Source organism: Ursus maritimus, unplaced genomic scaffold (genome assembly GCF_017311325.1).
Source record: "Ursus maritimus isolate PB19 unplaced genomic scaffold, ASM1731132v1 scaffold_28, whole genome shotgun sequence".
Classification (NCBI taxonomy): domain Eukaryota; kingdom Metazoa; phylum Chordata; class Mammalia; order Carnivora; family Ursidae; genus Ursus; species Ursus maritimus.
In genome coordinates, this window is record NW_024425341.1 from 20,504,326 (window position 1) to 20,530,813 (window position 26,488).

General features: G+C 42.8%; 1 long non-coding RNA gene across 2 annotated transcripts in view; it reads left to right on the forward strand.

Annotated features, from left to right (window-relative positions):
* The window catches only part of LOC103676932, a 192,483-nt gene that overhangs the window by 557 nt on the left and 165,438 nt on the right, over positions 1 to 26,488 (forward strand). The window contains exons 1-3 of one of the 2 annotated variants that reach the window (XR_572266.2): positions 1,535 to 1,662; positions 5,300 to 5,422; positions 6,115 to 6,499. This is a non-coding gene — a long non-coding RNA (uncharacterized LOC103676932). Of the gene's footprint in view, positions 1 to 1,534; positions 1,663 to 5,299; positions 5,423 to 6,114; positions 6,500 to 26,488 lie in introns of those variants that run through there. The other variant, XR_005838269.1, reaches the window with a different exon arrangement.

A 26,488-nucleotide genomic window follows, 5' to 3' on the forward strand; every position in this document is an offset into this window, starting at 1 on the left:
AAAAAAAAAAAAAAGACTAATTGGATATAAGTAATAACAAGAATCAAGCTCGTATTCAAATTGGGAAATAAAAGGAAAATTCACAATTGTTATGTTTGTAAAAGAGTTCAAATAACTAAAGTTACGGGGGTCTTCTACATTTTTTTTATTTTCTTTTTTTTTTAAACAAATTTAATCTACAGATCCAATCTCTACAGAAAAAGTTAACAGAAAGTCATCAGACAAAAAATTAGCCACACATCTGAGCCTAGTGTAAGTTGGCAAGAATTTTATCTAGGGTTAGCCTTCTACAGTAACAAATGTATTAATTTCCTGGTCCAGCTTTCACTTAATACTGGGGAAGAATGCAAAACAAAGTTGTACTTATTGTCCAAATAGTAACATTCATCTGTTTTAAGAGAAGGTCTCCGATTTTTAAGAGCGCCGTTTTGACTTCAAACATTACCAATCTTCTTAGACCAAACGCCAAAAACTTGTCAACTGCTTGCCCTACTTAAGTGTTCATCTGCACCTACTTAGCTAAGCACCTAGACAGTTACAAAAATGGGGAGCGGGGGGCGGCTGATTCCACTTGTGGCCTCGGAAGAACATAACCACAGCTTCCTAGAGATCCTGGGGTACCTGCAAGGAAGTATCGGACCAAACCCTACCTAAGAACGTTAGACTTTCCTCGCCGTGGGAGGATAGGGTGATGATGGGCACGTACTTTTGGGGCCGGATCTGCCAGGCAGAGCGGAACGATCCTAAAGTACCCTGGAGTGGGGGGCGGGGCGCGGGTTGCATGGTTCCCGGCCGGGACCCAGGTGAAGAGTGGGGGAGGCGGGTGCGGCAGGAGGGCGCGGACGGCGCGCAGTGCCTCTCACCTGCACTCCGGTGTAGTTCTCGAAGAAGAAGAGTACCATGCTCTGATAGACGCAGTACAGCCGGTCGTCCACCTCCTGGTAGACGCGGGAGGGTAGGAAGGCGGAGAGCAGCCGCCAGGCCCCCCAGGCCAGCACGTAGGTGGGGGCAGTGCCCAGGAGCACGGCGGCCGGCAGCACGCAGCGCATCGAGTACATGTGGAGCACCAGGGACAGCAGCATCTTGCCGGGGCCGCGTGCCGAATGCCGCTGGCTGCTCCCGGCCCGGACGCCTCCGGACCGCCCCGCTGCCCTCAGCCAGCGGCCAATCACCGGGCCGTGCCGGGCCCCGCCACCGCCCCTCACCTCTCCCGGCCGCCGGCCGCACCTGAGACGCCCAGCCCGCGCCGGCCTCCGCCCCCAGCCGCATGGGCCGCGCCGCCTGGCGCTGGGCGCCGGCGAGAGTGCGGGCCGGGCGCGCTGCTCGCGGCCGCGGGCAAGGGGATGCCGCGGCCCTCCGACGCTCAGGAGCTCAGAAGCGTTTACACCCCATGACCCTCGCCCGTCACCCAAAGCCCCTGTCGGGGCGGGGCTCCGCGCAACAACACGCCGCCTGATTGGTCTCCAGTTGCTATAGTCCCCCGTAGGAAACGGGGTTCTGAAATCAACACGGCCTCTGATTGGTCGACTGCGCTGACAGTTGAAGCCCAGCTGCCGGGCGGGCGGGCGGCTAGCCGGGGTCTGCCCGCCACGCATGCTCCGAAGCTCGGCGTCGCTGCAGACGCGGGAAGAAGGGTGGCGACGGCCGGCCCCTTGGGTGAAGGTGGGTGCGGGCCGGAGGAGAGGGCCCGGGGGGTCTTGTGTCCCGTCAGTCGGATTCTGGGCCCGGGTTGGCTGGAGGGCAGGCCCCACGTTCTGCTTGCATGCTCTGTGGGCCCCTGGTCCCCGGGACGCGCCCTTAAGCCGAGACGTCCCCTCGCGCCAGGTCTGAGACGTGTTGCAGACTCTTCTGTCTCCAGCCGGGAGGACTTGTGCATTCAGCAAATATTTGCCAGGCTTAGTTTGGGAAGGCACAACGACGAAGGTGTGATAAGCGCTGTCAAAGCTCCGCCCCGGAATCTCTACCCGGGGCTGGTTTTCTGGGTGGCTCCCACACCGTCCGCCTTCCCCGGGTCTTCCCCTCTCCCCAGTAAGTGCGCAGGACTCCCTCCCTCCTCCTCCTCCCGCCACCGGGGAGGTTCAGCTGCAGGCCCGCTGCTTCCATCACAATAATGAGGATAATTGCATGTTAGCTCAGCCTTCTCACCAGGTGCTTTCCACACCATCAGACCTTTCAGATTCGCTCTTGCTTCACTTCCCCAGCGCCTGGTCTCTGTTTTCCCATTTTGTTTCAATAAGGAGCCTCATTTTGGGGGTAGTACTTTAAAGTAGCTGGACTGTGCATATAAAATATGTAAAGTACTGACATACTTTCGTGACTTTCGCAAAAATCTAGGAAGGCAGGGCAGTTGCTTTAGTGATGTAAAAACAGACCCAGAGACCTTTCAGATCCTTCTACTGCCCTTTGGCTTCAGTGGAAGTGGTTGAATGTGTAACCTTTTCTGGGGACAGTTGCACTTCCAAAGAATGCCAAATGCTTTAAGTGAAAAAAATTAAAAAAAAAATTTTTTTTATGTTTTGTTAAGGGAAGCCTGTGGGTAGCTTTATGCAGGGAACCATTTCAATGGAAAATTCTAACCAGGGCCAGGACAGTGGCTATTTTCTGTGACTGTGTGATTGACATCATGTAACATGATTGGTAGATGGTTATCTTAGGAGACAAAGCCAGGTGAATAGTGTTCTCAAGGAACAAGTATTTGGACAAGTATATTGCCAACAGGAAACATTACACAAAAGAAAGACTTTCAGCAGGGTTTCCCCTCTCTCTCTGTGAAAAGTAATAGCCTATACTGTGAGAAGAACTAGATTGTTTTTTGGAGGGAGAAAGTCATGGGTGTGCATCTCCAGTGCCACTCATGCTTCCTTTGATTGAGACCAGACATCCCTACAGTTAGAAGGTGTATGAAGAGAAAGGCTCAGTGTTCACATTACGATCTGTATGTATGAAGTCAATGAATATGTGTGATGTATGTAAATATGTTGCTTTCTGTGAATTATGCCCCAGTTACTGTCAGTCACCAAGTGGTAAAGTTCTTTGCAGTGTTTTGGCGTGGAGGCACTGAGAGCTTAAGTTTCTCTTGTCCCCATTTAGATCCAAACCCAGCCCTGCCTACCTGATTAGTCCTGTGCTCTTCTCTCTTCCTAGTAACAGTGGCGGATTCACTCTCCCTTCTGGTCACTTACTCCTTTCTTAAACTATAATCAACCCACATTCTCTGCTTCTACCTCCTTACCTTGTGCATTTTTTAATCCCTTGCAATCTGACTTCCTTTTCTGCCACTTTAGGAAAATGGTTCTTTTAGAGAAGCACAGCTACCCTAGCCTGTATACCCTGGCACTGGGTTATGACAGTGAGAAGACTGGTTCTGTGTGTGCCTTTCTGATGCTTAGGTGTAGTGAAGGGTTACACGTGGGGTGAGTTTTACGTAAATGCATAGTACTATGGGAACATCTATTAAGGAGATTTCATTTAGTCTGGGGACAAAGAACGCTTCTCAAGCAGAGTGACACATAAAATGAAACCTAACAGTGAAGTTAGCTAGGCGACAGCTAGAGATAAGAGGAAGAGCCTCCCAAGTGAGAACTGCGTATCCGGAGGACGGAAGCTGAGAGTGCGTTGTACCCAAGCACTGAAAAGCCCTGTGTGGAGCATTGGAGTGGGCCACACTTTTTTTTTTTTTTTTTAATTTATTTGAGAGAGAGCTGGCACAACCTGGGGGGCAGAGAGGAGAGGGAGAAGCAGACCCCCCCCCCCAAGCAGGGAGCCCAACGCGGGGCTCCATCCTAGGACCGTGAGATCATGACCTGAGCTGAAGACAGACGCTTAACCCACTGAGCCACCCAGGTGCCCCATGGAATGGGCCACACTTAAAAAAAAATTGGATGCCCCTAAAATAATTGTATTTCCGTCACACATTTTTAAGGTAATAGCTAAAATTGTTTTTATTGTAAGTTTTATTAGTTACGAAAGTAAATTCTGATGAGTTATGACATTTTAAAATAAAGTGATTACAGAAATCTGTTAAATGGTCTGAATGGATTATGAATACCATGGTGATTTATTACCCATCATCATCTGTTTAAATACTTAAGGTTTTTACCAATTGGAATTTTTCATTGATCCTTTCTTTTTCTCCGTGAAAACATATTTCATTCCACTTGTACCACAGAATTTAAGTTAACGGAATATGCTTTTATGATTCAAAGCCATTTATTGCTCAGACTGTATCATCAAGTATCTAAAAGTAAAAATTTCTCCTGTGTTGAGCCATTACTATTGTTAGCAATATACAATGAGTCTGTGTATCACAAAATCTGGTGATTATTGTTAAGTAAAGTTTTAGTGACAATGCCTGTCTTACGATGCCTTAATTAAAAGAAATTTCAAATTATCTTTCGGTGTCCTCAAGTTCATTACACCTTCCCACCTCCGCAGTGCAGTACAATGTAGTAAGATTTGAGGTGGACCAAGTGGGTGGGGGCCATGCAAGGTGGGTCTGGACACTCAGGAGTCTTCATAGGCAGATCAGTTTCAGGAAAGTTAAGTATCTGAAAGTTAAGTCCTTTAAAACTACTCAGACCACATCTTTACATATTCTCAGGGATTCCCCCATGGAATAATTTGAGAACTATTGGTGGAGAAAGTAAGTGGGGCAAGGGAAGGAGACAAAGCTGATATGGGTTGGGTCAGGAAAGGAAAGGTCGGGAAGAACCACATGACGGTGGGACTTATGAGACATGTAAAGGATTTTAGACCTTATCCCAAAGGATCTGGAAAGCTACTGAAAGGCTTAAAAGAGGGTTAAAAAAAAAAAAGTTGTTCTAGGCAGTGTGGCAAGTAGATCAGCAGGTTGGAGATGTTGCTAGACTCCCGACTAGAGGTAATGTCGGCTTAGACTTCGTTAGTGACTCTGTATGGAGAAGACGTTAATTCCTCCTGTACAGCCTTTTTGAGGGAAATTTGACAGTGTCCACCAAACACGGACAGATAGCCTTTGATTCAAGTCTAATTAAATGAGCGTCCGTAGTAGAATGATTACATGGATTCACAAAGATGACAAGGGAAATGCTACGCTGTAGGTGGAAGGAAACAGGTGGAAACGTATTGCCCTAGATCTCCAGGACATGAGGTGAAGAAAGGGGGGTGCCGAATAATCTGTGCACTACCCCATTTCAGTAAAAACTAAATAAAACAACATTTCTACATGCAAATGTCTAGAAACTACTAATGAGAGTGATTATCTCTGGGACAGGGAAGTAAGCTCAGGTGATGTGCAACAGAACTTTCTGTATTGTTTCAGGTTTTTACAAAGAAGTATTGACTCCGCAAATGTGTATGCACTGCTAGTTGTGTTTCCCACGCACTTTCCTGGGTTTCAAAGATGAAGAACAGATGAAGGTCCTGAGGTCATGACCCTTGGAAGGTGTGTGTGTGGAAGGGGGTGGGGTTTACTTATCACCTGGGCAGATAAAGATAAGCGAAGAAAGAAGTAAGAGAGAGCAGACAGTTGCCATCCGCCGAGGCGATAGCCTGGGGTGATAAATGAGAAACGGAGGAGAGAGGCATGCCTTCCAAATTTCAGGCCTGAGGAACCAGGTGGAATTTCATCTGATGGAGTGGAAACAGGTTCTGTGGGGTGTGGAACTTAGCTGGGGGAGTGGGAGCCTTTTAAGAAAAAGAACACAGGTTTACAAATACAAAGGTAGATGTGAACGTGGATATTTATTTAGAATGAGAAAAGAAATCACAAGAAAAAAAAATAGCTGGCAGATCACAAAAATAAAATATCCAGAAAGATAACATTACGTAAGTGTATCATGTCTCTGTAGAGTCTATCTTTCTTTCGATTATGAAAACCATTTTATATTTTCTACACCTAGCAAGAAAAGTCGTCTTTCCTCTAGTGTGGTAAATGGAAATTTAGTGTTTATCACCGTTAGGATGTATAAAATACTCAGCCTCACACTCTGACTTTAATGCATATTCAGTAGAAATCTAACTAGGTTTTTTTTTTTTTTTTTTGGTTGGGGGAGGTGTGAAGGAGCAGGATAACAGTACAGTGGGACCTTGACAAATTTGATCTAAAACTCATGAAGGAAAACAATTTTTTTAAAGGAGGAATACTGAGTGGCAGACAGAATGATGTTCGTCCGAAGATAACCAACATAATTTTTGCAACCTGTGAATAAATTAGTTTACATGGCAAAGAACAATGTGGGACTCAGGTGGAATTTAGGATTACCAATCAGCTCACCTTGGAACCCCGGGCTGTCCAGGTGGACCCCATGTAATCACCAGAGTCCTTTCAAGTAGAAAAGGGAGGCCGAGAAGGTGCTCAGAGGGAGGCAACTGGAGAGAGCTCCAGTCCTGTTTGCTGGCTTTGAAGACGGAGGAAGGCTGCAGAACAGATCCCCTCCCAGAGCCCCCAAAGGAACCAGCCCTGCTGACACCTTGGCTTTAATCCAGTGAGGCTCACCTTGGACTTCTAATCTCCAAAACTGTGAGATAACAAATTTATATTACTTAAGCGGCAATAGAAACAACACACGGGGCGGGGGGTGGGTGGCTTTCTTCAGTAGGTAATCGTATTTTCATTCGTGAAGAGATAAATGGTTCAGGGGAGCAAAATGAAGAGCCCAAAAAATCCATGTACTGTGTATTTTGTGTTTTTTTTGAAAATGGCATTTAAAACCAGAGGAAAAATGAATTAGTAAAAAAATGTTAGTACCACTGTCCATGTTTTGGAAAAATGTTGTAAATGAACATGACAACACCAGAATGAAAGCCAGATGGGATTTAAACATAAAAATGTTAACAAAAAAATTAAAAACATGGGCATGTTAGAAAAAATAGAAGATAATACTTCTACAATATTCAGGTAGAGGAGGTCTTCTTTGGAATGATCCTAAGACCATACTCCTAAAGTATAGGTTCTCAAGAGAACTTGGAATCTCCACAGAGTAATCTGACAGCAGAGTAAGTAAACGATCATGTCTATGCTATAAACTACAGACTATTCACCCTGAATACTATGAGATTTTAGGGTGTCTGGTTTGAGGAACACCCAGACTGAATCTACATGAACTCAAGTGTGGAGTGTCATTAAAGAAAGCTGTAACCTGATCAATTGTAGTGTAAACTGTCCAGGTGGTAACAGGGTACTGATCTGGATGGGATGCCCTTAGAAACAAGGGGAAACACTTGTCTCACCAACAACCTAAAATCGTAGCCCAGTTCTCTGCCTCGAGTGGTCAGCCACCACGCAAGCCTTTATTTTTTTTTACTTGTAAAACTACAACAGGCATCCTTGTTTCAGAAGACCTAAATAATACGTATGTGTGTAAATGTGTGTGTGTGTGTGTGTGTGTGTATATATACACGTGTGTGTGTGTATATATATATGATGAAATCTGGACGACCCTTTCAGAGCCGTCCCAGATCCTGCTCTCTCCCCTAGAGGCCAGAGTTGCAATAACGCTCTAGTTCTTCACCTGTGCTTCTGTTAGCAGGTGTTTGTGCATCCATGGCCCTGTTTGCCTCTTGTGATCCAAACGAAAACCTTCAGGTCATGTCCATCCCTCCCCAACCAAGGTCCTATTTGGGGGAAGTTGGCTTTAGTCCGGGCTCTGGGGACGGGCCATGATTAGCATCAGGCGGTGGTGTCTGAAGTGTAGACCTTGAGCCCTTGAAGCTCCCCCAAGACACGTCCAGGTGCCGCAAGGTGAAATGTTCGGTGATGTCAGGGAGTCCTCATTGGCCTTTCGTATTGTGTGGAGTTTTCAGTGACGGTGTTGGGTAGCCCTGCTAGCACCCAAGCACGCATCAAAGCCAAAACACCACAGCACCTGGTGCCCACGTGCTCATCGCCACATACTCGCGGCGAAAACCCACTCGTTTCAGTTCATATCCTTGATGAAGCAACGAAAAGCCCCCAAGCTTACTAAATCCTTACCTTTCAACGTTGTGCGGGAGTTAAGTGGGGGTGTCTATGAGGCATGTGTGATTTCACTGAAGTGCAGAAGTTCTCTGGAGGAAAACTTTCCTTTTTCAGACTGAATTAGCTACCTTTTTTTTTGTTGTTGTTTGTCTTTGAAAGGAACATCCTTTTTACTTGCAAGAATAGCCTAAGTTATGGTTATTCTGGCAGATATTTTCTAAAAAATGAACAAAATGTCACTTCCAGGAAAACAACGGAGAGCATTGCTGGTAATAAAACCGGAGGTTTCAAATGAAAATGAGAGTTTGGGGAAGCTTAAATCTGCTCCCAGGACTCTGAGCTGTTCCCAATACTTCAGACTCTTAAAAATTCTGTGATAATAACCACTGTGACTTTTCAGTATTGCATGTCAATATTTTAGAAGGTTTGCAAAAATAAGTGAACCGATGATTTGTAAGCCAGTGCTTCATGTCCAAATCATTGCATGGTTAAGGGGCTCTTCCAAAGTGCAAGAGAGACCCATGGATTTTAATGTAATAGGGTACAACGCTTTCCTGTATTAAGCTCCGCAACACTAATAACCTCTAAGAAATTACCAGTTGCTGAGTTTAATAACGTGCATACTCTTCTCTGGAAAGGCTAATACACTCCTTCCTTTTTTTCCAATCACGTATCTGATGGAGGTCAGGTGCTCTTGATTCGCCTCTACCAAGAAAACATGGCAGCAGAGTGAATCCAGGGAATGCAGCTATATTCAATTAAGCCCCACAGTAAAGAAACTTGCAAGACAAGGTATAACTGTAGCCACTCTTCTCACTAAATTTACTTTTGGAAGTCTATTTTTTCATGAAAATATTGTTAGAATGCAATGGGTTTTCAAGCTTTCTTAAAGGAACTAAATATTTCTATATTTCTTGTTTTGATTTCCAAAACAGTAAATATCAATAGGTAGAAATTTTTTTTTTTTAAGCTTTGTCTAATGGTTTCTTGAACCATTGGTCACTACAAAGTAGCCCCACTTGGGTTGCCACAAAAATTGGTTTAGGGAAGAACCCCTAAGGGCTTCTGAGACCCAAAGATGGTTGGGGGATTCTGGAAAACAATCCTGTCCACTGTGCTGAAAGACCTACCAGAAGAGATGTTCCTCTTTCTTTTCCACCTAGTGACTCGATTGGGGTGACACCTGGAACTGCATAGCCGCTTGGCCATCTCATGGAAAGTCAGTTTTAGGATGGTGCTGACACCCACCAGAGAAATAGATAAGGACTTAATTTGGATTTTACTCCGAGATGGGAGTATCTTGGACAGAGAAGTAACAAAAGGATCACCTTGGCTGCCACATGCATTTGCGGGGGGCCATCATAACAAAGCCTCCCAGGCTGGGCAGCTGTTGAATCAAACCAGCTATGAAAACTACTCTCAACCCTGTGGTTATAGGAGCAAACAGGTCTCTATGAAAGCCAGGTTGATGTGGGTTTCTCTTTTCTCTGTTATCTACCCAGTCCTCTGCACTAGAAACTGACAGTTTACATTTCTCTGTCGCTCAGTGTTGGCACTAGGTCACTATTCACTCCGTCAGTTACTGAATGCTTATGTGCAAGGCCCTGTTATAGGACCTGGTAATACAGCCGTGACCAAGGCGGAGAAGATCCCTGTCTTGGTGTTACTCTCATATCGGTGGCAAGAGATGGATAATAGCGTGTCAAGGAGTTACAAGGGCAAGCAGTGAGCTAAGATAATGTGAGGTGATAGCTGTGAAGTGACACCTTTATATGGTAAGGCTAGGAAATGCCTCCCCAAGGAGGAGACTTTTAAGTTACAATTGCAATTATAAGGACTAAGATGAGAGCATTTCAGGCTGAAGGAAAAGCAAGTGCAAAGGTCCTGAGGCAGGAAGGGGCTGAGTAAGCAGTTTTAATTTCTCACTGGCTAAATCCTTACAGTCCTTCTTGATTCTTCTTCCCTATCCTGCATGCAATCTATCAGTGAAGTCTATTGGCATCACCACCAAAATACATCCAGAACTCATTCCCTCTTTCTACCTCTCATTGACCACCCCATCCAAGGTGCCACCCTTTTACCTGTACAACTGTGCTAGCCTCCAGTTAGTCTCCCCCCTAATACTCTAGCCCCTCACAATCCTATTCACTGTATTTGAAATGTGTCCTCAAAATTCATACAATAAAGTCCTAACCCTCAGAATCTCAGAATAGGACCTTATTTGGAGATAGGGTCTTTACAGAGGTAGTCAAGTTCAAATGAGGCGCTTCAGGGGGCCTTAATTCATTACGACCGGTGTCCCTATAAGAAGGGGAAATTGAGGTCCATGCACAGAGGGAACATGAAGAGACAGGTAGGGTAAAGATGGTCCTCTCAGCCAACGAGTGTGGCCTGGACCTGACCCTCCCCTACAGCCCTCTGAAGGAATCAACCCTGCCAACACCTTGACTGCAGACTTCAGCCTCCACAACTGTGCCCCAGCAAATTTCTGTGTGACCTGCCCAGCCTGGGCTGCTTCGTCATGGCGGCCCCAGCAAATGCATGCGGCAGCCAAGGTGATCCTTTAGTTACTACTCTGCCCAAGATACTCTATCTCAAAGTAAAATCCAAATTAAGTCCTGCCTGTGGCCCACCAGCCCCCAGGAGCCGTCTCCTGACCAGGTGGAGAATGGCTGTGCCTCAGACTCCCAGCTTCAGCTGTGAGTGACCGAACTAAACCCTCCTCAACAGGACCTTATTCTTTGCTCCAGGAAATTCGTGCCAGTAAGTGACTTTTTTGTTTGCTTCATGAATCCCTGCATTTCTTTGACACCGACGATAGGCTGCTCAGCCAAACCCTTCTCAGGACAGCTGAGGGCTCATTTGGGTCAACTGCCTTCTCTGGACAAACTACTCCGTGGCGTGCTTAGCCAAGAACCGCTGGTGTGTCTGACTTGCTCAGAAGCCCTTGCCTAGCCGTGTCTACCAGCTGTGAACTGGTACCTCACTGACTTTGTCCAAACCCGATTAGGTCCCCACATTGACTGACCTTCCTAAAACTCTTCAAGCCCAGACCCTAAAACCCCATAAATGTGTTCTCCTCTCTCTTCTGGGACTCTGAGACTGTCCAGATGGGGAGTGTCCTTACTGTGGCAAGTAAGCAGTGGTCTTGCTTGATCAAGAAGTGACTCTGGTCTGTTTGGAGAGCCAACCACCCTGACCTTTTGCTGTCCTTCCCTTACATTGAGTAGGATGGTCTTGCCAGAATTTGACGTGTTCTTCCCTCAGCTAGGAGCACGTTTGCCCTCTTTCCCAGGCTCTGTCAGATGTTCCGAGGGACTATCCCATAACCATCCTGTGCGACCTCTGTGCCCCCTTTGTGTGATTACTGACCTTATAACAGACACTAATTTCCACCAATATTCACACTCCCCTTCTTTTATAATAATTACACATGGCCGCATAAAATAAAACGCACTTCCCAGCTTTTCTTGGACCTAGATGATCGATTAGCCAGTGAAATGTAAAAGGAAGGAGCCTGTGTGTGGTATGTGTTAGGGTAGCCTTGTCTTTTTAGATGAAGTTGTAGGTCATGGCTGGAGTCCCAGCAGCCAAACTGTAGGCACGCATAGCAGCCCAATCCCAAATGGAATGTGAATTCCTGACACCATGGAGTATCCTACCAGCGTCGGACTTACCACCTCCCAGTATTATGAAAGCGAAAAAGAAACTTGTTTAAGCTTGTTGTTGTTGTTGTTGGTGGTGGTGGTGGTTTGTTATTTGAAGCCAAGCCAGATCCTAAATAATATAATCCCCCTTATCCTGCTTTCTTTCTTTTTTTTTTTTTAAGATTTTATTTGAGAGAACAAGTGGAGGGGAGTGGCAGAGTGAGGGAGAAGCAACCTCCCCACTGAGCAGAGAGCCAGATGCAGGGGCTCGATCCCAGGACCCTGAGATCATGACCTGAGCTGAAAGCAGACGCTTAACTGACTGAGCCACCCAGGTGCCCCCAACAATACATTTATTTCTATTTGATGTGGATTTTTGTCTTTCCCTAACTAAAATATATGCTCCTTGAAACATGACACCATTTCGTCTTTGCTGTATTTCTACAGCCTGGACCAATGCCTAGCAAACAATAAGTCAATAAAAACTTGTTGAATTGAAGAGGAACTTTGCACTCCAAGAAGATGTGCCGTGGTTTTCTCCCCCCAGGGCGTATTGACTACCCCTGGCACACTGTCACTAAGTAGGTACATACGGGGTGCATTCCTAATTCATGCCCCTTTCTTTAGCAGTGCTCCCCAACTTAGTCCCTGCTAAGTGAGATCTGCAGAATCGGGGTTATACAAGGGAATCTGTCTCTTCAGCTCCTGGTGTTGGATCCATGATAATTATGTCCCAGACAATTAGAGACCAAAATTCTGAGCCCAACAGACCTGAGCAGTAGGGCATAGAAATAATGTAGAATTACAGTCATAACTGGCATCGTGGAAACCCCAAATGGCACACATGTTGCTGCTTTGGGAGAACTGGAACAAATCGACCTGTAGGGATAAATCTGCAGCATCCACACAGCCTACGTCCCCACAAGAAAGGGAGCGAGAAGGGAAGGAGCCTTGATTCTTCATCATAGACTCCCTTTTACCTAATCTGCTTCGAGTAGGTTTATATTCCCTGTATCGGAACAACCCAGGCTAAGACCTCCTTGGATGACTTTGGGGCATGTGCTTTTCTGGACAAGGCTGAAGCCCTTCCCAGTCTGGTCCCAACCTGCCTTTCTGACATCCTGTTTCTTTATGTGCTTGTTCCCAACCTGAGCTCCATTCACAGAAGCTCCTTTCTGTTCTCTAAGACAGCTGTGCTGTCTGGTACTTTAGGATTTTGTAAGTGTTCTCACTTCTGCTAGAATGTTCTTCCTCCGTAACTTGTGCATTGGGACCTAGCTCAAATTTTCTCCCTGCTAAAAGTATCCCCAGACCTTGTCCCCTCTTCCTTCCCCAGACAGTGGGGCACTCCCTTGTCCCTCAGCAGTCCCTTGAACACACCTGTGTTCCAGGACTTATCATAAGTTACCATAATTTGTTGAAATGCTTGTTGGTGTTTCTCTTAGCAGAGAATACGCTTTGAAGTCCTCTTCCTCTTTGCAGCCTCAACCCAGACCATTGTCCTGCATAGGTCAGATGCTCAGTCCCACACCCAACATTTTTCTAGTTGGCTGTGATCTGCCTTTGCCCACCCAAAGTGCCTTGGCCACACAGCCGTTCCAGTTCCCCAGATGTTCTCGAGTGAGTCCATTTCCCTCTTCGTGTTTGGCTAATCCACTCTTTGCTAATCTCCCTGGAATCTACAGATTGCTTTTGAGCTGCAGTCCCTTTTTTAAAATCTGCCTCGTAGACATCTGAGCTTGGGAATGCTACAAGAATTTTAAGTGTTCTTAGCAGGAAGTGTGCACCATCACCACCCTGCTCTTCCTGGAATCCTCTCCATTTGATACTAAGACTCAGAATAGCCCTCCACTTTTCCCTTGGCTTCATCCATGCGCACTGCACCCTGAATGTTATACAATTAGCTAGTGGGGTTCCTTTATTCCAATTCCTTTTTTAAGAAATGCCTTTTGACTTACCCTGTCTTTTCTGCTGAACCCTTGACGTTATTTCTGCTCCACTACTGTGCTGGTACTGTCGCCTGTCACTTCCCCCACTGCCACCAGCACCACTTTTCTAAAATGAATATGATCTTACCCCTCTCCCTCTGAAAACTCTTAGTGACTCTCTTTTCTAAGGATAAAGTCACACCTCTTTATGGCTTCCAGTTCCTTTTATGACCTGGCCCAGCTGGCTCGGTGGCGGTGCCAGGCACCACTCAAGGGGAGCGACATGGCTCTGTACTGAGACGCTGGCCTGACCTACATCTGCTTTCATCCTGTCCCACAAGTGGCAATCCTTCCCGCTGACAATATCCAGCCACCTGTTTCTCCTGGCCGCCTGCTTCAAATATGACTCATGCTTTTGGCTTCATGCTTCAGAAGCAACTCTTCCTTTCTAATTCTGTCTCTCCCCAAAATATTTAAACTTGACATACGGTAATAACTTGTGTGTATTTCACTTTGTTACGAATAAGCCACATGGTAACTTATAATGATGCATTCGGAATAAAACAAGTAATGAGAAAACAAAATCAGGGATCGGTAGGTACTCCTAGGGCAAGAGGAGGTCTGTGCCATGCAGCCTTCTCTGGTGAGGTGAGGACACAGCTTTATCCTGAAGGAGGTTCCACTTTTGGAGCCAAGTGTCCATAAAAGTTGCCCAAAAGAAGTATAAGTAGGGGCGCCTGGGTGGCACAGCGGTTAAGCGTCTGCCTTCGGCTCAGGGCGTGATCCCAGCGTTATGGGATCGAGCCCCACATCAGGCTCTTCCGCTATGAGCCTGCTTCTTCCTCTCCCACTCCCCCTGCTTGTGTTCCCTCTCTCGCTGGCTGTCTCTCTCTGTCAAATAAATAAATAAAATCTTAAAAAAGAAAAAAGAGAAGTATAAGTAATGTTGATATTTAATATCAGATGATAAGATCATCAACGATTGCCTTTAGTTTACGTAGCTCAAGGTTCGCATGCCCAGCATAGGATGCTGAGTAGAGGTTCTATAATGGTCTTGCGAGATCCAGGTAGAACTGGGCATCTGAGCTAGCTCAACTGTGGCTGACACATTGGTAAAGTAGACAACTGTTTTTCTTCTTCCACGCCCTGGAAGAAGAAAACAGAGAACTGCAAAAACGATTGCTGGTAGCTACTGATAAGCGTGGGAAGTTATTTTTTTGGAATGGAGGTTGTAGAGATTCCTACTGTCCATTCTACCCTTCTTTGTAGTGAGAACTTGGAATTTAAGCTGTGTAGATGGCCATGCAGCTAACGGTTTTCCCTCTTTCCNTCGTAGCAAAGCATGGCAAGCATGGCCATGTGACTACATTGACTACAGTCAATGGAATGTGAGCAGAGGTGTTGTCTGAGACCTCTGGGAAGCATCTTAAAAAGAAGTGCTCCCTTCATTTCTATTTATCTCTTCTGGTTGGTGGAATGCAAAAGTGACAGCCAAAGCTTGAAGAGCTCTTTTGGGCTATGTGGCAGACGAGTAAGCTGGAGGGAGCTGGGATCTTGGAACTTCTAGGGCCATTGACAGGGGTGTGTGTGTGTGTGTGTGTGTGTGAGAGAGAGAGAGAGAGAGAGAGAGAGAATTGCAGCTAAAGTTAATCCTGAGAGAAACGGATGTTGTTTAGAAGTTAGGGTCCATGGCCTTCCAATGGGTAAGCATGAGAAGATCAAGGATGATGGAGGGGGAGTTAAGCATTTATTTTCCATCTGACATTTTAGAGTAGGTTGAATTCTTAGAGTCTTTAGGAGTTAAAAGAACCGTTTTAATAAGAATGAATGAATTCTGGGCAAATTCAGAGGTCCTTTGGTTCTTGAGAGATGGTACTAAAGATTTAGGAGAGAACTCTCCTCTGCACTCCTCTCTGAAGTAACTGATTAGGAGTGGCCAGAGAAGAAAACCATAGGGACATTATTGTTCTCCTGGTGGGAAGGTTCTCATTCTACAAATCCGTTCTATTGTGTAGTAATCTATTACAAGAACAGACTACAATTTACCTATTCTGTTGATGTACATATAATTTATCTTTTATTCTATTGTATTGTATCATACTCACCGATTTGTGTATGTGGAACTATTCTTGCATCCCAGGGATGAAATCTCCTTGCTCAAAGTGTATGATCCTTTCAATGCTGCCGAGTTTGGTTTGCTAGTATTTTGTTGAGAATTTTCACATCTGTATTCATCGGGGATATCAGATTGTAGTTGGCTTTTCTTGTGGTGCCCTTATCTGGCTTTGGTATCAGAGTACTGCTAACCTACTCCAAATATTTATCTTAGAAGAAATGATTCATGATTAGTAACAACTATATGCTGTCTTCCGATAATGTATCCAATATCATTTCTACTTTTTCCCAGGATGAAGTTGAAAGGTAAATATAACAATCACTATAAAATGTAGAGGGGTTTCCTCTCTAGCTTCTGGCCTTTATTGCTTTCTGTATTTAGAGTTCAGACAGTACTGGGGTTAAGTAAATAACCAAATGACCCAAATATGACTTACTCCAGAAAAGAGGGTGGGAGGTGGTGAGCAATAAGAATCGGTGGCATGGGTGGTACAGTTTGAGCTTGAACATCGTGCCTTTCTTCATGGGTAGAGATGCTGACATTCCCTCCCCACCCCCACTGCAAGATACTCATTTCTTCTTCACACTTACACAAATGACAGCCACCTATTAGGATTGTTTTTCTATGTCTATGAAGAATGCCATCGGTATTTCAATGGGGATTACATTGAATCTATAGATGACTTTGGGTAGTATGGATATTTTAACAATATTAATTCCAACTCATGAGTGTGACGTGTCTCGCCATTAGTTTGTGTTTTCTTTGGTGTCTTTCAGGAAAGGCTCATAGTTTTCATTGTACAGATCTTTAACTTGCTTGTTTAAAAGTATTTCTAAGTATTTTATTGTTTTTAATGCTGTTGGAATGGCATAGTTTTTGTCTTTCAGATGTTTTGTCATTAGTATATAGAAATGCAACTGATTTGTTTGTAGATTTTTGTATTCTGCAACTTCTCTAAATTGCTGGATAATTCCAACAGTTATTTGGTTTTCTTTGAGGTTTTTCTATATGCAAAATCATATCCTCTGCAAAAAGTGAGTTTTTCTTCTTTTCGGATTTGGGTGACTTTTATTTCTTTGTATTGCCTAATTGCGCTATCTAGGACTTCCAGCACTATTTTGAGTAGGAGTCGTTAGTGTGTGCATTCTTGTCTTGTTCCTGATTTTTTAAGAAAAGCTTTTAAATTTTCTCATTGAGTATAATGTTCACTGTGGGTTGTCATATATGACCTTAATTTTGATAGGGTATGTTCGTTCTCTATCCCATCTATAAAGGGTTTTTATCATAAGAGTATGTTGTATTTTGTCAGATGCATTTCTTGCACCTGTTGGGATGATCATGTGATTTTTTAAATTAATGTGATGTATTACATTTATCAGTTTGCATATGTTGAACCATTCTTGCATCCCACAGGTAAAACCCACTCAATCATGGTGTATAACTCTTTTACTGAATTCTTGAATTTGATTTGCTATTATTTTGAGAATTTTTGCATCCATATTCATGGGAGATATTGGTCTATAGTTTCCTTAAGGTGTCATTATCTGACTTTGGTATCAGGGTAATGCTGGCTTCATATAATAGTTTGGTAGTTTTCCCTACTCCTCAATTTTTTGGAAGACTTTGAGAAAATTGGTATTAATTCTTTACATTTTTGTCAGAATTTGCTGGTGAAACTGGTCCTTGCGTTTTCTGCTTCAGAGATTTTCAAGTACTGATTTAATCTTTTCATTATTGGTTCAGACTTTCTACCTCTTCCTGATTTAGTCTTGGTAGGATGGTGTGCTTCTAGAAATGGATCCATTATCTAATTTGTTGATGAAATTGTTCATAATAGTCTTATGATCCTACGTATTTCTGTAGTATCAGTTGTAGGGTTTCCTCTTTCATTTCTAATTTTGGAATCTTTTCCTTAGTCTAGCTTAAAGTTCATCAATTTTATCTTCTTAAAAAACTGCTCTTAGCTTCATTAATTCTCTCTATTGTTTTTCTGGTCTCTATTTCAATTATTTCTGCTCTGATCTTTTCTTCTAACTTGACGCTTAGTGTGTTCTTTACTTCCTTGATGTGGAAGTTAGGTGGTTTGAGAGCTTTGTAATTTATTAATGCATGTATTTTTGTCATATCCCATATGTTTTAATATGTTGCATCTCCATTTTCATGGTTTCATTGTAATTTTTACATTCATTTTTATTTCTTTGACACACTGGTTCAGAGTGTGTTAATTTCCACATATTTGAACATTTTCTAGCTTGTTGAATTCTAGCTTCATACCATTGAGCTCAGAAAATATAGTTCAGTCTTTAATTTACTTAGATTTGTTTTGTGTTCCATCGTATTATCTATCCTGAATAATTTTATTTGTGCCGTCAAAGATGTGTATTTTTTAATTAAGATACTGAGTTTACTTCACATGTATATTTTTGTCTTCCCACCATTTCCATTTGTCTGAACACTGCTATGTCTTATCATAACATCCCATACACACTTAAAACCAAGCAAAGGGTGGAGTTCTATCATTAAAAAAATAGGCATTTCAGACAGCACATTCTTGATAATGGAACCTGGACAATATTTATAAGACGTAGGAATGAAAGTTCTCACTCTGCATTATAAAAAGAACAGCCAGATATCAACTGTTACAGAAATAAAATAAGATGGAAAATTTTAATAAACTGCTTAAACTATTTTCTTAAAGAGACTTCCTCCACTGCCAGAGATCTTGAATAGCCTTTGGTCAGTCATCTGGAAGCAATTCTTCATTCAATTGATGAACTTGGCTTCCTTTGGGAAGAGAACCACCTTTTTCTATACTTGTGTGCATTTTTACTTTAATGTCTTCTAGGTCCTTTCAGTGATTGGGGATTCTTTTCCTGGTATTTGAAGAATTCTTGACCTTTGATCTTGGCATTGATTGTTTTTAGTCTTTTCCATTCTGGTTTGATTTCTGTGCATATTTGGCTGGAGTATCTGATTATATATTTCTTTACTGGAGTCTTTTCTTCAGCTTCCTCATCAAAATCATCATCATCAATACCATCTTCATCAGCAGCAAGTTTTAGTTTTTTCTGTGGATCCTTGCTACCACTTCCAGGGGCAGACTGCTTTCCAGATATATTAAGGAGTTTCACAAAGGATATGTATTTGGATGGAATGTTCTATAGAGGTCTGTTCTAAACTGTGGTTCAATTTCAACTTTTTCTGTCTGCATGACCTATCCTTCGCTAATAGTGAGAGAGCGAAGTCCTCTACTATTATCGTGTTGTCTATTTCTCCCTTTATATCTGTTAATGTTTGTTTACTATATTTCAGTTCGTGCTGTTGGATGCATATATACTTCTTGATGTATTGACCCTTTATCATTCTATAACGGTCTTCTTTGTTACTGTTTTGGCTTGAAGTTGATATTCTCTGAAAGAAGTATGGCTCCTCCCATTTCCTTTTGGTTTCTACTTTATGGAAAGTCTGCCATCTCTTCACTTTGAGTTTTAGAAATGAAATGAATCTCTTATAGGCAGCATATCATTGGATTTGGGGGGGGTGTTTGTGTGTGTTTTTTAATTCAGCCACTCTGATTTTTTATTTATGAGTTGAATCCGTTGACATTTAGAATGATTATAAGTATGTAAGGACTTCTCCCATTTTACCTTTTGCCTTTGGGTTGCTTTGTATTACCATTGTTTCTATATCCTTCTGTTCCACCTCTGTAAATTGGTGATTTTCCACAGTGATTTGCTCCATCTCCATCCCTTTTAATGTTTTGTGACTCTAAATTTTTTCTTTATGGTTACTGTGAGGTTTACATTAAAGCATATGTAAAATACTCCACTGAACTTAGTTTGCCCATGAAGTTTTCAGCCTTTTAATGCTTTTTCGGATATCTGATGTCACAATTTATCTGTCCATATGTCCATTTGTTACTTATTACACTAGTTACAGTTGGGCTTTTTAAAGATTTCATATATTTATTTGAGAGAGAGAGAGTGCGTGCACAAGCAGGGGGATCAGCAGAGGGAGAAGGAGAAGCAGCCCAATGCGGAGCTTGATCCAAGAACCCCAGGATCATGACCTAAGCCAAAGGCTGATGCTTAAGCAACTGAGCCATCCAGGCTCTTTTCTTTAACCTTTACACTATGGGTAATTAATATACTGCTCTTTTTTTTTTAAATTTTTATTATGTTATGTTAGTCACCATATAGTACATCATTAGTTTTTGATGTAGTGTTCCATGATTCATTGTTTGCGTGTAACACCCAGTGCTCCATGCAATCCATGTCCTCCTTAATACCCATCACTGGCCTATTCCAATCCCCCACCTCCCCCCCCCCTCCAAAGCCCTCAATGTGTTTCCCAGAGTCCATAGTCTCTCATGGTTCATTCCCCCTTCTGTTTACCTCTTCATTCTTCCCTTCCTTCTCCTACCGATCTTCCTGCTATTTCTTATGCTCCATAAATGAGTGAAACCGTATGATAATTGTCTTTCTCTGCTTGACTTATTTCACTTAGCATAATCTCCTCCAGTCCCATCCATGTTGCTGCAAATGTAGGGTAATCGTTCTTTCTGATAGCCGAGTAATGTTCCATTGCATAGATGGACCACATCTTCTTAGTCCATTCATCTGTTGAAGGGCATCTTGGCTCCTTCCACGATTTAGCTATTGTGGACAATGCTGCTATGAACATTGGGGTGCATATGGCCCTTCTCTTCACTACATCTGTATCTTTGGGGTAAAAACCCAGTAGTGCAATTACTGGGTCATAGGGTAGCTCTATTTTTAACTTTTTAAGGGACCTCCACACTGTTTTCCAAAGTGGCTGTACCAACTTGCATTCCCACCAACAGTGTAAGAGGGATCCCCTTTCTCTACATCCTCGCCAACATTTGTTGTTTCCTGCCTTGTCCATTTTTGCCATTCTAACTGGCGTAAGATGGTATCTCAGTGTGGTTTTGATTTGAATTTCCCTGATGGCTAATGACTTTGAACATTTTTTTCATGTGTCTGTTAGCCATTTGTGTGTCTTCATGGGAAAAGCGTTCATATCTTCTGCCCATTTTTTGATTTGATTATTTGTTTCTCATGTATTGAGTTTGAGAAGTTCTTTATAGATCTTGGATACCAGCCTTTTATCTGTAGTGTCATTTGCAAATATCTTCTCCCATTCTTTGGGTTGCCTCGTTGTTTTTGATGACTGTTTCCTTTGCTGTGCAGAAGCTTTTTATCTTGATGAAGCCCCACAAGTTCATTTTCTCTTTTGTTTCTCTTGCCTTTGGAGATGTGTCATGAAAGAAGTTGCTGTGGCCCATGTCAAAGAGGTTTCAGCCTATGTTCTCCTCTAGGATTTTGATGAATTCCTGTCTCACATCGAGGTCTTTCATCCATTTGGAGATTATCTTTGTGTAGGGTGTGAGGGAGCAGTCAAGTTTCATTCTTTTGCATATAACTGTCCAATTTTCCCAGCACCATTTATTGAAGAGACTGTCTTTTTTCCACTGGATGTTTTTTTCCTGCTTTGTCAAAGATTAGTAGCCCATAGAGCCGAGGGTCCATTTCTGAAGTCTATTCTGTTCCATTGGTCTATGTGTCTGTTTTTGTGCCAGTACCATGCTGTCTTTGTGATCACAGCTTTGTAGTATAGCTTGAAATCGGACAACGTGATGCCCCCAGCTTTGTTTTTCCTTTTCAACAATTCCTTAGTGATTCGGGGCCTTTTCTGGTTCCACACAAATTTAAGGGCTGTTTGTTCCAGCTCTTTGAAAAATGTCATTGGTATTTTGATCAGGATGGCATTGAAAGTGTAGATTGCTCTGGGTAGCATAGACATTTTAACTATGTTTATTCTTCCGATCCATGAGCATGGAATGTTTTTCCATCTTTTTGTGTCTTCAATGTCTTTCAACAGTGATCTGTAGTTTCTAGAATATAGATCCTTTACGTCTCTGGTTAAGTTAATTCTGAGATATCGTATGGTTTTTGGTGCTATTGTAAATGGAATTGATTCCCTAATTTCTCTTTCTTCAGTCTCATTGTTCATGTATAGAAATGCAACTGATTTCTGAGCATTGATTTTGTATCCTGCCACATTACTGAAGGGGGTGGAGTCTTTTGGGTTTTCCATATAAAGTATCATGTCATCTGCGAAGAGAGAGAGTTTGACTTCTTCTTTGCCAATTTGAATACCTTTTATTCCTTTTTTGTTGTCTGACTGCTGTTGCAAGGACTTGTAGTACTATGTTGAACAATAATGGTGAGAGTGGGCATCCCTGTTGTGTTCCTGATCTTAAAGGAAAGGCTTTCAGCTTTTCCCCATTGAGAATGATGTCCGCCATAGGCTTTTCAGAGATGGTTTTTATGAAATTGAGGAATGTACCCTCTATCCCTACACTCCGAAGGGTTTTAATCAGGAAAGGATGCTGTATTTTGTCAAATGCTTTTTCTGCATCAATTGAAAGGATCATATGGTTCTTGACTCTTTTCTTATTGATATGATCTATCACACTGATCGATTTGCAAATGTTGAGCCACCTTGCATCCCAGGGATGAATCACACCTGGTCGTGACAGATAATTCTTCTAATGTACTGTTGGATCCTGTTAGCTAGGATCTTGTTGAGAATTTTGGCATCCATATTCATCAGGGATATTAGTCTGTAATTCTCCTTTTTGATGGGGTCTTTGCCTGGTTTGGGGATCAAGGTAATACTGGACTCATAGAATGAGTTTGGTAGTTTTCCTTCTGTTTCTATTTTTTTTTTTTTGAAACAGCTTCAGGAGAATAGGTATTTCTTTTTTGAATTCCCCGGGGAATCCATCAGGCCCTGGACTCTTGTGTTTGGGGAGGTTTTTGATAACTGCTTCAATCTCTTCATAATTAGTCTGTTTAAATAATCAATTTCTTCCTGTTTCAGTCTTGGTAGTTTATAGGTTTCCAGGAAGGCATCTATTTCTTCCAGGTTGTTTAATTTAGGCATATAATTGATAATAGTTTCTAATGATTCTTTCTATTTCTTTGGTGTTGGTTGTGATCTCTCCCCTTTCACTTATAATTTTATTACTTTGGGTCCTTTCACTATTCCTTTGAATAAGCCTGCCCAGTGGCTTATCGATCTTATTTATTCTTTCAAAGAACCAGCTTCTCGTTTTGTTGATCTGATCTACTGTGCTCCTGGTTTCTAATTCATTGATCTCTGCTCTAATCTTGATCAACTGCCTTCTCATGCATGGCTTAGGCCTGTTCTTCTGTTCCAGCTCCATCTTCTTGAGGTGAGAATATGAAAACTGCATTTTAGATTTTTCTATTTTTTTGAATGAGGCTTGGATGGCTATGTATTTTCCCCTTAGGACTGCCTTTGCAGTGTCCCATAGGTTTTGGACCGATGTGTTTTCATTCTCATTGGTTTCCATAAATTGCTTAAGCTCATCTTTAATTCCCTGGTTTACCCAATCATTCTTAAGCAGGATGGTTCTTAGTTTCCAAGTGTTTGAGTTTCTTCCAAATTTTTCCTTGTGATTGAGTTCCAGTTTCAAAGCATTGTGGTCTGAGAATATGCAGGGAGTAATCTCAGTCTTTTGGTATTGGTTGAGACCTGTTTTGTGACCCAATATATGGTCTATTCTGGAGAACATTCCATGTGCATTCGAAAAGAATGAGTATTCTGTTGTTCTGGGGTGTAGTGTTCTATATATATCTGTGAGGTCCATCTGGTCCAGTATGTCATTCCAAGCTCTTGTTTCTTTGTTGATTTTCTGCTTAGGTGATCGGTCTATTGCTGATAGTGGAGTGTTGAGGTCCCCTACTATTAACGTATTGTTATCTATATGTCTTTTTATTCTGGTTAAGGGTTGGCTTGTGTATCTAGCTGCTCCCCTGTTGGGGGCATAGATATTTATAATTGTCATATCCACTTGTTGGATATATCCTTTAAAAATTATATAGTGTCCTTCTGTATCTCTAACTATGGTCTTTAGTTTAAAATCCAGTCTGTCAGATATGAGAATTTCTACCCCAGCTTTCTTTTGAGGTCCGTTGGCATGAAAAATGGTTCTCCATCCCTTCCCTTTCAGTCTGGATGTATCTTTAGGTTCAAAGTGAGTCTCTTGTAGACAGCATATGGATGGGTCATGTCTTTTTATCCAATCTGCAACCCTGTGGTGTTTTATGGGAGCATTTAGGCCATTCACATTGAGAGTGATTATTGAGAGAGATGATTTTAATGATGTCATGTTACCTGTGAAGTCTTTGTTTCTATAAGATTGTAAATTTCTGTTCTGTATCACTCTTGGGGTCTTTTTACTTTTATAGAACCCCCTCTTAATATTTCTTGTAGGGCTGGCTTGGTAGTCACATATTCTTTCAGTTTCTGCTGATCTTGGAAGCTCTTTGTCTCTCCATCAATTCTATCAATGACAGCCTTGCTGGATAAAGGATCCTTGGCTGCATGTTCTTCTCACTTAGTGTTCTGAGTATGTCTTGCCAGCTTTTTCTGGCTTGCCAGGCCTCTTTAGACAGGTCTGACGTTATTCTGATGTTCCTCCCTCCTTAGGTAAGGATTCTCTTCTGCCTGGCCACTTTCAAGATTGTATCCTTGGATCTAAGATTTGTGAATTGTACTATTGTGTGATGTGTTGTTGGTCTGTTCTCATTGATCTTGGGAGGGGTTCTCTCTGCCTCTTGGACATGAATGCTTGTTTCCTTCCCCAGATGAGGGAAGTTCTCAGCTGCAATTTGTTCAAATATCTCTTCTGTTTCTCCAACCCCTCTGGGATGCTGATGATTCTGACATTGGAATGTTTCACTGAGTCAGCAATCTCCCGTAATCTACATTCTTGAGATTGGATTTTTTTTTTGGAGCCAAGTTCCCTTTTTTTCCTTCTTTTCTACCATCCCATCTTCCAATTCACTAACTCATTCTTCTGCCTCATTTACCCTGGCCATCAGAGCGTCTAGTTTAGAATGCATTTGATTCATAGCATTTTTAATTTCTGCCAGATTTTCTCTCATTTCCACCCTTAGAGATTCTATATTCTCCTTAATATTATTGTTAATATTTTTTTCAAGCCTATACATCATCTTGACCATTGTTACTCTGAACTCCATTTCTGACAATTTGGTTATATCCATATCCATCAGTTCTGTGGCAGAGGCCACAGTCTCTGTGTCCTTTCTTTGCTGAGGGTTTCTCCTTCTCATCATTCTGATGAGGAGATGTTGCGGGGATGCACAGAGCCCAAATTATTGACAAGGACCTAGGCAGTGTGCACTTGTTTTATAGGGATCTTAGGGATGTGGGCTTCTTGATTTTTCAGCCTGCCTTCTGGGGGAGGGGCCTGCCGCACTGATATTCATGCAACCCTGTTTGGGTAGAGTTGCCCCATCCCCTGCGATGGGGCATGGGGCTGGGCACAATGTGAGCTGGTATTTCCGGGCTTTTGTTCTCTGGCAGCTTTCCCTGGCGGTTTTCTGTGGCTCTTCTGAGAGTCAGAGCCGCAGTGGCCGAATCCCAGCCTCTGTCTCAGAACAGAGATCGCAGTCCGCTCTCCACTGAGCTCTCCTGGCCACTCTAACTCTGTTTCCGTTGGTGCTGCTAAAAACCCCATAGCATCCCAGGTTGTGCACCCCACAGCCGCTCTCCCAGCCCTCACTTCCCAGGCCCGTACGTCTCTGTCCTTTGTGCTTCTAACACCGCCAGCTGCCCCTGGTTCCCACATGTGTTCCCGTGCTCCCTGTTTCAGTGTGGTTTGCGCACGCTCCGGAGCGCCGGTTTTCAGTCTGGTTGCATGCATGTTCCTCTGCTCATGGTCTGTCTGCTCTCTCGCGGGTTCTGGTCCTTGAGTCGACCCCGCTCCCCAGTGCAGGTGGCTACCGCTTCCCGGTGCCCAAGCGCCATCGGCTCCCTACCCCTTCCGTTTATCTTCCGATATCTGTGCATGGATTCACGGCTCCCCGCTTCCTTCCTCAATACTCAGCACCGGAGATGTTCGTCCATAGAGATCCAGATGTATCTTCCTATGTCTCGGGCTGATTTCGTGGGTGTTCAGGATGGTCTGGTAGATATCCAGCTCAGTTCAGGGGACCGGCTGAAAAAAGGTCCCCTACTCCTCTGCCATCTTTTTTCCTTCTCAACATACTGTTCTAATATGGAGTTTTCTGATTCTGACTGCCTGTTTTACGTCTTTACCGAGTATTGCTTGCATACTTTCATGTTTTTAAATGTCACTAATGAGCATCTATTTCAACTTAAAGAACTCCTTTAAGCATTTTTTTGTTTGTTTTTTTTTTTTTTTTGCAAGGCAGGTCTAGTGGTGTCGAACTCACTTAACTTTTGTCTGGGCAGTTTTCTGGCCTGTACACATTTGAAGAATAATTGTGCTAGATAGAATATTCTTGGCTGCAATTTTTAATTTTTCAGCTCTTTGAGTATGTTCTTACACTCTCTCACCAGGCCTGTAGATTTTCTGCTAAGAAATCTGCTGAAAGGCTAATGGAGTTTCTTTGTGGATAACATTGTCTTTTCCCTTGGCTGCCTTTAGATTTCTTTCTTTGCCATTTACTTTGACATTTCATTATAATGTGTCTTGGAGATGGTCTTTTTAATTTTTTAAAGATATTTTCTTTTTATTTCATACTTTTAAATTTCTATTAAGGTATAATTGACATAAAACATACTAGTTTCAAGTGTCCAACATAATGATTTGATATTTATATGTATTATAAAGTGACCACCCTGATAGTTCTAGTTGATATCCATCACCACAAATTATTTTCATGATGATTTTTAGGATTTACTGTCAACTTTGAAACATGCAATACAGTATTATCAATAATAGTCTCCATGCTGCACTTTACATCCTCAAGACTTATAA